Source organism: Zingiber officinale, chromosome 3B, assembly GCF_018446385.1.
Source record: "Zingiber officinale cultivar Zhangliang chromosome 3B, Zo_v1.1, whole genome shotgun sequence".
NCBI classification, from domain to species: Eukaryota; Viridiplantae; Streptophyta; class Magnoliopsida; order Zingiberales; family Zingiberaceae; genus Zingiber; species Zingiber officinale.
Genome location: NC_055991.1, coordinates 128,592,624 through 128,603,666, shown reverse-complemented (window position 1 = coordinate 128,603,666; position 11,043 = coordinate 128,592,624). Strand labels below are relative to the sequence as shown.

General features: G+C 41.9%; 1 non-coding gene across 1 annotated transcript; it reads left to right on the top strand.

Annotated features, from left to right (window-relative positions):
- Positions 1-9,988: 9,988 nt before the first annotated feature.
- On the top strand, positions 9,989-10,094 carry LOC121968790. Its single transcript, XR_006108326.1, has one exon. It is a non-coding gene; the product is annotated as a small nucleolar RNA R71 (small nucleolar RNA).
- Positions 10,095-11,043: the final 949 nt, after the last annotated feature.

The window sequence follows — 11,043 nt, the reverse complement described above, 5'->3', positions numbered from 1 at the left end:
GCAAATCATATATTATACAATTTAGCTAACAGATAAGCAACAAGTGGCTATACCTAAAGATCCAAACCCTCAGGACAAATAACCCTATTCAAACCGACCATTATTATCCTCAATAAATGATTAGCTTCCACAACTCTTACCCATAAATCCTTAATTACAATCTATTCAATTCTGCCAACAAGGAACTGTACGAATCCAACCCATGACTATTAATTACAATCATTAATCTAATGTTTCCGATACAACCATGTATTCCTTTAAATCAACCAATCACTAGTGAACCAAACCTCAACAGGAAATAAAATCAAATCTCATCTCGTATCAACTAATTAATCAAATTCCAAACTGATACCAATCCAAATCAAAATAAGTATGACTTAATCAACTCAAATTCTCATTCCAGACTCATATCTCCTCATCAACTCTAATTAATTCATTCGAATTAGGGCTTGCAATAAAATAACCAATCATAGTATCTTACCCGATTTAGCCCTAATTCAATACATACCTAATTCATCAACAACATGAATCAATTTCCCTACTCCTTACCTCAATCATAAATCTCTACTATTGATCCGTAGCCAAAGAAGTGTTGCCGGAACCAAGACAACACCACTGGAAACAAGCTTCCCTGTTAGAATCTTCCTCCCGTAAGGTCTAGAGGAAATCAACAGTCCACATTCCATTGATTCCTCAACCATAGATGGTTGCTGCCGGAAGAAGACTCCACCACCTGATTTCCTCAACAATCCACGCCTCTGGTGAGCAAGAAAAAAAATATATGAATCGATCACACAACATCTCAACAACCCACAGGTTACATTGCTTACCTCCAAGATCCGGCTAGGGCGCAGCTTGGCATAATCAATCAAGCATAAAGCTCAGCACTGGTCTACAGTCCGAGAAGGTGGTGGCAGCACAGAGGGAAATCTCGGTGGCTAGCACTAAGGAGATTAGAAAGGGGCGGCAGCACTGTGCAGAGATGCGGCAGAGGGGAAGAAGTCGCCATCTGAAAACTAGGGCACAGGTGAGCCAACAACGATCTAGGGTTCGGTTGGTCGACACTAGGGCTGAGGAAGACGACGGTGGTGACATCGGCTAGGACACAGGCGACTGGTACTGGACCTGTTGACCGGCGGAGGTGAATCGGCCAAGAGAAAAAAAACTTGACTGATGGTGGCTCGGCGAATCTGGTGACCGGCGCTAGAAGAAGAGGAGGGAAAAGCAGTGGCCGCCGGCTTCAGGCTAGGGCACAGCAACGAAGAAAGGGGAAAAGAAGAGGGAACTCGGGTTCGGCAATGTTCCCGTGAGGCGGCGACGGCAGAGGAGGGTTTCGTACGTGGGGAAGGCGGCGCTGTCGGGTGGAGGACGAAGGAAATTGGGGAGAAGAGCTCGGTGAGGAAAAAGGGAAGGAGAGGCGAGGGGTTTGGAACCGCCGCGTGAGAGAAGAAAAAGGGGCGGCATCGGGAAAACGAAGAATTCCCCGTAAACTTATCCATACGAGCTCCGAAAAATTCCCGAAAAATTTCCAAAAATTTCAAAAAATTTACTTATTAATATTCGCCTATTTTCGATATTTTACAGAATCGATCTTGGAGGGAATTGAGCTTTGGGAGATGGATTCTAGGATTTCAGTTTCGTTGTGGTGGAACCTGATATATCATGTTCTATCTTTCCTAATTGTCAATCAACGTACATTCGCCGGAAGTTAAAGCTACTATCCTTAAGTACTAACAAAGAAGATCCCTATGAAATCCTGTTACGGTTAACCCCCTGTCACTAGGACGCCTCGGTAGATCACAAGAATACAAATCTAATTGACATTATTAGGGATAAAGATAGGGGTTTGGTTTGGTCTCTTACTTCCTTGTGGAGAAGTTGCCTCTCCTTTCAAGGGAATATCCTAGATGTCCGTGAGTGGGTTACTCTTGTCACTAGGGCCCCTCGAGTATACGATCTAATATCTTCTCTTTACGAAATTAGCAATTCCTACACAATCAATCAATATGATGAGACAACAAGCATATCAAATAGAAACGAAGCAAGAGAAATCATCCAACGAGGAAAGATACAAACATGAGTCTTACATCAAACCCTATCCACAACTACTCCCTGATCCTAGAAAAGGAGATCTACTCCATTGTGAGAGAGGAACAACCCCAAAAGATAAAGTAAAGCACACTTACAACCCTTGATGTGAGAAGAAGGGGAAGAAGAGATGCTTGCCGAGGTTTCCGATGTCTTGGTGATGCCTCCTTGCTCTGGAGATGGACGGAACGTCAAGAGATGGCGGTGGATGAAGCTCTAGGGTTCCCCCGAAGGGGAGAAGTCTTTCCCAAGGAGACGGCTCAAGTCTCGAACCAAAGATACCCCCAAGAATAGGGTTCTTGACCCTTTTATAGGTTAGGGTGGGGGCGCCGCACGGCCTATGCGACGACCGTGCGAATTGGCATGACCGCGTGCCTTCTCCCTTCGGGTTGAGTGGCACGGTCGTGCGAGATCTGCACGGCCGTGTCTTCCTTCTACTCTGGCCGCGCTGCACGGTCGTGCCAATTGGCATGGTCATGCCTTCCTTTGCCTCTAGCCACTCCGCACAACCGTACAAATTGGCACGACCGTGTCTCTCTTTTGCTCTGGTTACACCGCACGGCCGTGCGAATTGACACGGTTGTGCCTTCCTTCTGCTCTGGTCGTGCAGAATTGTATCAAGGCCGTGTAGACCATTTTATCACATCTTAACGTGGTATTCTTGAGTTGATGTCTTCATCAAAGTTGTAGATCTTGAAGTTATCTACAATTTGGTGTAAAGAACAGCCTAAAACTCCAACTAAACAGAAAGTTATGGCCATTTTGGTTTTAGTTTGTAGTGCAGAAATTTCACACGGCCTGGACACGGCACCTTGGAAGCTCTAGACTCTACTTAAGCTTTGTTTATGCTCCAAATCATGTCCTATCAACAAGAAAATACACAAAGAGTAGATCTATGAACAAAAGAGTTTTTTTGCTGAATATATGCTAAGAGAAGTGAACATGCACAGAATATACGTGAATAAAGTAAGTGAATGTGCGTCAAAACATGTATAAATAATCATAAGATCTACGCACATCACACCCCCAGACTTGAACCTTTGCTTGTCCTCAAGCAAAACCTGCAATCTAGATTTATGTGTGTAGATGACATGTAATAATCCCTAATTAATCAATATAAACCTATCATATAGTTTCATTGATGAGCATAATACAAAAATTATTTGAGTGTGGCCTAAGTAGAAGTTCTCCGTGCTCAGTGTAATAAGTGGCTTAGCTTTTTCTAGTGTCAATCTCTAAGCCTAGTCAATTTTTTATTTAACCGTGTTCCTCATACTTCCGGCAATAGGCACTTACCTGCCACACGCAAGGTTCGTTCCCCTCAAAAAATGCTATGCATCGTCTACACAAGGTCTCAAAGGAATACTCAGTATCAAGAGAAGCATAGCATTCATTTCCCCAGTAACCTAACTTGATCTCAAAGGGATGAATTGCTAGTTTCCACTCACGATAACTATTTTTTTATCCCTTATTCTTTTCTTTCTTTTTTTTTTTATTGTTTGCAAAGTATCAAACTTGAACAAACTTTCATCATTTTTTTTAGGATTGATTTTTCCAAATGAGCTTACATGATCTGAGTTTATCCAATAACCAAAATGTAGTTGAGAGGTCATCATAGAAGTAAGAGTACTAGTCCGGTTCTATGAATCATGACTATTTTCAAAAATATCTACCATCAAAGTCAAGCATAATGTGAAGAGATCCTAAAACTAGGCCAACATTTAAATTCTTCTAGTAATAACAATGCTCACTTCATGCTACTATGGATAGGAAAATAAAGATTAATAGACATACTAGCGTACCAAATCACACAACATAAATATCTAGATGAAACGTGCTAGTATTTTACATTAAGGAACAAACAATCATGATGTGATGAATGATGCAACTAGCAAATTTTATTAGGCAAAAAGAAGTATGCAAAAGCAAAAACTAAACTAAACCAAATGCATCTAATGCATTCCCCCAGACTTAAACTTTTCATTGTCCCAATGAAAACTAAAACAATATGGAGGAAAGTAAAAATAAGAGAAGTTACCAAATGATGCATGCCAAATGTCATTAACTTCTCCATTATGTAATTGCACTCCTCCTAATCTTTGAGTCCTTTAAAAGAAAATTGACAACAAAAATTAAGTAGAGGATACATGCTTATTATAAGGAAAGAAATGAAACTAGAAAGGAACTAAAAACATGAATGAAAACAAAATTGAACTTGGGTTGCCTCCCAAGAAGTGTTTGTTTAAGGTCATTAGCTCGACCACCTCAGTAAATTCATCGAAATCTCGCTCTTGGAGAGATAAGATATTTCATCACCCTCTTACCAAGGGCTCTTATTATGGAGAGAGCTTTCATCAAAGGAGTTACAGAGTAAAGTATAACTCTCTCCATCTTCGTCTTCTTTGAAGTTCTTTCAGGTGATCGAAGATAGTTCAGATCTAGCTTCCAATTATAGGCCCCATGAAAATCTGCACAACCAAAAGAAAAACATACCTCTCCCAAGCATGCTATATTAGATAAAACTAGAACCTTATTAAGATGAACTAAGTATGTATCACAAATTGAATCGCATCCAACAAAATCAATTATAGGTACCTCTATAAAATTTTTCAAAAGATCACTAGAAATACTAACCTTGCATTGCTGAGAGATACCTGAAAGTTCTAAACATGTGGATGTGACTTTTGAATCTTGTATTGGCTCTAGCTCTGACTCAAGTGGTGGTGGTTTTGAAAGTGGTGATTCTTAGGGCTTTGCTTCCATTGCACAAGTCCCTACACATTGGTCCACAACATGTTCAATCCTTGCAACTCTCATAATCTCATAAGGTTGTGTGGATAAAGGAGGTGATTCTTAAGATGCTGCTTCCATAAGATAGCTCCCTACACTTCCTTTCATAACATCATCATCAACACAAGCATCAAAAAATAAACCAACATCAATATCCTTAGTGGGAGAATCATCTATAGGAGGATCACTGACTCCATTTGCAGTTTTAAGTTGATCTACCACATCACATTCATCATCTAAAAATTCAATTTCATCATAACACCCTGTAAACCCAGAAGGTAAATTTGAAAACTTGTTATCCACTGCATTATCATCACAATCCTCATCTGAAGAGTCCCCATCTTCATATACATCCAGAAATCTACACTCAACCATATTAGTGTCCCAGAATTTGCCAAAGTCTTCATTTTCATTGACCCTCACTAGCCTTTGTGGAAAAGGAACCCTTAGTGAAGGTCTTGGGAAAGGTACTTCCTTTTGTTGGTCCCTTTGTAGGCCGGCAAGAGGGGAGGGGTGAATTTCCCTACAAAATTAAACTCGAACCTTTCTCGGATTTCAACTATATAACATAAACACTTGTAATAAAAAGTAGAGACTAAGTAAAGAAATCATACACCAGAGATTTACTTGGTTTGCAATCAGAGGATTGCTAATCCAAGGAAAGTAAGCGCACTATGATCTCCTCTAGGCGGAGAAGCCTCTTTACAACGTTGACAGCACAAATGAAAAGAACACAACTGAAAGCACAGAAAGAATTGATTACAAGTGAGTTGAAATGAATGTGCAGACCAGTACTATATTTATAGTACTGGTCCGGGCGCCTGGAAAGAGTTCCGGACGCCCTGGAGGGGATAAAATTCTATCCCCAACGATCAGATCGCGTTTGACGCGATCCTGGTCAAAATCCAGCTCCGGGCGCTCGGAGGGGTTCCGGGCACCCGGACCCTCAATAGCGCCCAGGGCGCCCGGACCTCTTAAGTCAACTTTGTTGACTTTTTGTGGTCCGGTTCCACTGCTCCGGTTTAGCTCGTTTCGGTCCGGGTCTGTTCGCTCCGGCTCCGTTAGCTTGGGTGATCTCGGCCTTCCGGAATAGGGCTCACCCGAACCCTTCCCGATTTCGTCCCTCGAGCGCACGCTCTTCTCGTCCACCGGTGTACTCTTCCGCGGACACCTCGTCCCTCAGACGCACCGAGCCCGTCGGCTCTCTCCCGTGCCGTCCTTCTCGCTAGCCGCGTCTTCCGCTCGACTTCCTGTGTTCATAAGCTCCTGCACACTTAGACACAAGGGTTAAACAAACGCAGGACCTAACTTAGCTTGTTTGATCACATCAAAACACCTTGGGGTTCCAACAATCTCCCCCTTTTTGATGTGAGCAACCCAAGTTAAGTTAGGGTAACCATATGCAATAAAAATGATTTATTTTCCATTAAGTCCAAATATTTTTCAATTGAAAAATTATAGTATCTCCCCCTAGACTTAACATACTTCTCCCCCTTTGATCACATAAAAATTGGGGTGATAAACAAGTCTAAGGTAAATTTAAACACTTTTCAGATAAAAAACAGTCACAAGTGTTTAAAAAAAAAAATTCTAAGATAACTCAAAAAGTTTCTAAGTCAATTTTCATAAAAATTTCTAAGATAGTTAATATTAAATTCTAAGGCAATGAAAAAAAATTCTAAGCCAATATACAGAAAAAAAAAATTTAAGTTATTTTTCATAAAAGATTTCTAAGGCAATTTAAAAAAATGTCTAAGACAATATTCATAGAAAAATTCCTAAGTAAAAAATATCTAAGTCAATAATTTTCTAAGTCAATTAAAAAAAATTATTTTCCAAAATTAATTTTAAATATTTTCTAACACAATTGAATAACTCTTTTAAAGCATTAGGTAAATTAAATTAATTCTTTTTCAGTTAGTCAATTAAACTTTTCATTTCGATACTTGGCTTCCAGGTCGTGGCGAGGCACTAGGCCTTCTTGGTTATTGGAGCAACAACCACTTCCTTAGACAAAGCCTCATAATGAAATTAGTCGTTTAATTTCTTTGCTGAAAATGCTAAGTCTAATTTTAGATTAAACAGGTTTTTGGAACCCAGTAGAGATTCCTACCTACAGGGTTAACCAAGTATTTCCTAGGTACATAGATTTTTGATATATTTCTAATTTGACTTTGATGAAATCTATAATACCAATTTAAACCTCTATAATTGCTAAAAGTAGAAATATTTGAACTTTTATATTTTTTCAATCTTTCTATTTCTTCTTTTAGTTTTTCATTTTCAATTTTCAATTTATCAAAATCCTCTATAAGACATGATTTTGCTAAAATTATTTTTGTTTCCAAAATTTCATTTTTTAATTTGATATTTTCATTTTCTAATTTATACATGGATTTCGTCATTGCCTTAATGCCAGAATAAAGTTGATCAGGGGGTAAGAGGCATACCTCACTTACCATATCGGACTTGAAGCCTGAATTTCCCCCTGCTTCACTTCTTTCATCCGAGGTCGCTCCCCCTTCATCGATGCTAGGTTCTGATATACTCTGTCTATCGTAGCTTGCTATTAGTGCTATTCCGGCATATTCTTGAGCTTCTGATTCGGATGAAGAAGTGTCGTCCCAAGTTGCTTTTAGGTTGTGTTTCTTGGGAGACTTCCTTTTGGCCTTCTTGAGTTCTGGGCAGTCTTCTCTTAGGTGTCCCTCCTTCTGACACTGGTAGCACTGCACCTTTCTTCCACCTTTTTGATTCCTTTTATTCTGCATTTTAAATTTATTAGATCTAAAAAACTTTTTAAAATTTCTTACCATGTATGCTTCTTGATCGTCTTCGGAGTCTGACTCGAGTTCATCCTTCTGGGTTACGTTCAGCGCCATAGTCTAGGTCGTATCCTTTGTCGTTCCTGCATACCTGGTTTCATGCAATTCAAGAGTAGAAAACAACTCTTCTAAAGTGCTTACCTCCAGGTCTTTTGAGATGTAGTAGGCGTCGACGATTGATGTCCATTCCGGAGTTCTTGGAAACGTGTTGAGCGCGTATCGTATAGTGTCCCGGTTTGTTACCGTTTCACCGAGGTTCTCGAGACCAGTAACTAGTTCTTTTACCTTTGCGTGTAAACCAACTACTTTCTCACCTTTCTCCAGACGGATGTTCATCAGTTTGTTGCGGAGGATGTCCCTTCTAGCGAGCTTTGCTTCGGACGTGCCTTCGTGGAGTTCCAAGAACTTCTCCCAAAGTTCTTTAGCAGATGAATAGTTTCCGATGCGGTTGACCTCTTGAGGCGGTAGCACGCTCAACAGGTGATGTTCCGCACGACTGTTTGCTACAGACTCATTCTGCTCCTTCTTTGTCCAATCGCTCTCTTCTTTTTCTTTTCCATCTTTATCTATTGGAGCTACAAAACCATATTTCATGATAAATCGAATTTCAAAATCTGTTTTTAGAAATACCTCCATACGACGCTTCCAGTCTGCGAAGTTCCCCTCGAATTTTGGTGGAACAATGCTCGGTCCGGCCATCTTAGTTGCTTCGATCGGCGGTTAGTCTTCCTGAAGAACCTGGCTCTGATACCACTTGTTGGTCCCTTTGTAGGCCGGCAAGAGGGGAGGGGTGAATTGCCCTACAAAATTAAACTCGAACCTTTCTCGGATTTCAACTATATAACATAAACACTTGTAATAAAAAGTAGAGACTAAGTAAAGAAATCATACACCAGAGATTTACTTGGTTTGCAATCAGAGGATTGCTAATCCAAGGAAAGTAAGCGCACTATGATCTCCTCTAGGCGGAGAAGCCTCTTTACAACGTTGACAGCACAAATGAAAAGAACACAACTGAAAGCACAGAAAGAATTGATTACAAGTGAGTTGAAATGAATGTGCAGACCAGTACTATATTTATAGTACTGGTCCGGGCGCCTGGAAAGAGTTCCGGGCGCCCTGGAGGGGATAAAATTCTATCCCCAACGATCAGATCGCGTTTGACGCGATCCTGGTCAAAAGTCAGCTCCGGGCGCCCGGAGGGGTTCCGGGCGCCCGGACCCTCAAATAGTGCCCGGGGCGCCCGGAATGATCCCGGGCGCCCGGACCCCTTAAGTCAACAAAGTTGACTTTTTGTGGTCCGATTCTACTACTCCGGTTTAGCTCGTTTCGGTCCGGGTCTGTTCGCTCCGGCTCCGTTAGCTTGGGTGATCTCGGCCTTCCGGAATAGGGCTCACCCGAACCCATGTTCCGGCCTTCTCCTCGAGCAGCCTTCCTTCCCGATTTCTCGTCCCTCGAGCGCCGCGCACGCTCTTCTCGTCCACCGGTGTACTCTTCCGCGGACACCTCGTCCCTCAGATGCACCGAGCCCGTCGGCTCTCTCCCGTGCCGTCCTTCTCGCTAGCCGCATCTTCCGCTCGACTTCCTGTGTTCCTAAGCTCCTGCACACTTAGACACAAGGGTTAAACAAACGCAGGACCTAACTTATCTTGTTTGATCACATCAAAACACCTTGGGGTTCCAACACCTTTTTCCCATATTCCCTTTGAGCTTGCAGAGTAGGTCCAGCTTGCTTATCTAGTGTTGGTGTTATCAACCGTTGAGGAAAAGGTACTTGTGGCCTTTGGGAACTTCTTGGAATAATGAAACTGAGTTCTTGAGGTCTTCTCTTGTTCTTCTCCTCAATTCTAAACAAATCTTTCTTCATAAGTTCTTCATGATTCTTGCCACTTCTCAACTTAATATCATTATCATTTACACTAGATCTTATCTGTGTAGGGGAGAGGTCTTCCTTGAACCATTTTGAAACTATGCTATTAATCTTTTCCCCCAAATATTTGAACTCCTCATTCTGTGACTTGTGAATTTTAACATTCTTGGGTGGTTGAACTACATTTTGTTTGACAGACTCTCTTGTATATATGACTTGTACTTCTCGAATTTCTGAGGGAGATTCCATCCAACTTTTGCTTGACCATTCATGGAAGTTCAATGCTACTTGATCAATCAATGTATATGCTTCATCTACACTCTTGTCCATAAAAAAACCTCCAACTGATGAATCTAACAAACACTTATCTGAGAAAGAAATTCCCCTATAGAATATGTGCAGGGTCAGCCATTTTTCCAAACTATGATGAGGGCACTGTCTTTGTAGACTCTTAAATCTGTCTCATGCTTCAAATAGTGATTCTCCATATGTTTGAGCAAAATTTGTGATACAATTCCTCATATAAATTGTTGGATCGAGACGCGCTAGAGGGGGGGTGAATAGCGCTCGCGGCTATTTCGTTCGATTATCGGAATCGTAAAACGTTCATAGAGTAATTAAAGCAGCGGAAAATGTAAATAAACACAAACACAGAGACACGGTCGTTTACTTCGTTCGGAGCCTAAGGCGACTCCTACTCGAAGGCCCGCGATCCTTGATCGCTTCCGGTGGGCAACAACTATAAGCTCGATAAACGATTACAAGTTGAAGTACAATAAACCACAGTAATTAATTATACCAACGACAAAGAAATGAAGATTCGGAGCTCCTGGTCGTCGGGCACAAGTAGCAGCACTTCGGAACGTCGTTTGGAGCAGCACGTAGCACTTGAGTCACTTGGAAGAAGATGTTTGAAGCTGCTGGTCGAGACCCCTTATAAAGGGGGTTCAAGGCGCCTTACATTGTTCATCAAGGCTCCTTGAACGAGCCGAGTCACCCGCGTAGATCAGCACTGACCTGGTCGAACTCTATCTGGTTCAAGGCGCCTTCAGCCTATCCGCCTCAACCTCCGGTCAAGGCGCCTTGAACTCCATTCAAGGCGCCTCCAGTCTGCGGCCTTTGCACCCTAGGCGCCTCAAGCTCCATGGAGGCGCCTCGGACCTCATCCGAGTCCTTCTTTGTGTTTTTGGTACTGCAAGTATGTTAATCCAAAGATACCGCAACACAAAGTTAACACAAAATAATAGTATGAATATGAAATTATTATATATCATCAGACCTTCTGATGGACAACTTAGGTCGACAGGCGACGCCATCTGTTCCTCTACGGGGCAGCGTCCTCACCTACTCCTCTCGGAGAGTTTACTTTTGCCAGATCCTCCGGATCGATTGGACTTTTGCTCGGCACTCGATGCTCCGGACTTTCTGCTGAACATCCGCTTCACCGCCCAGTTCAGACTTTCACCTTCGCGA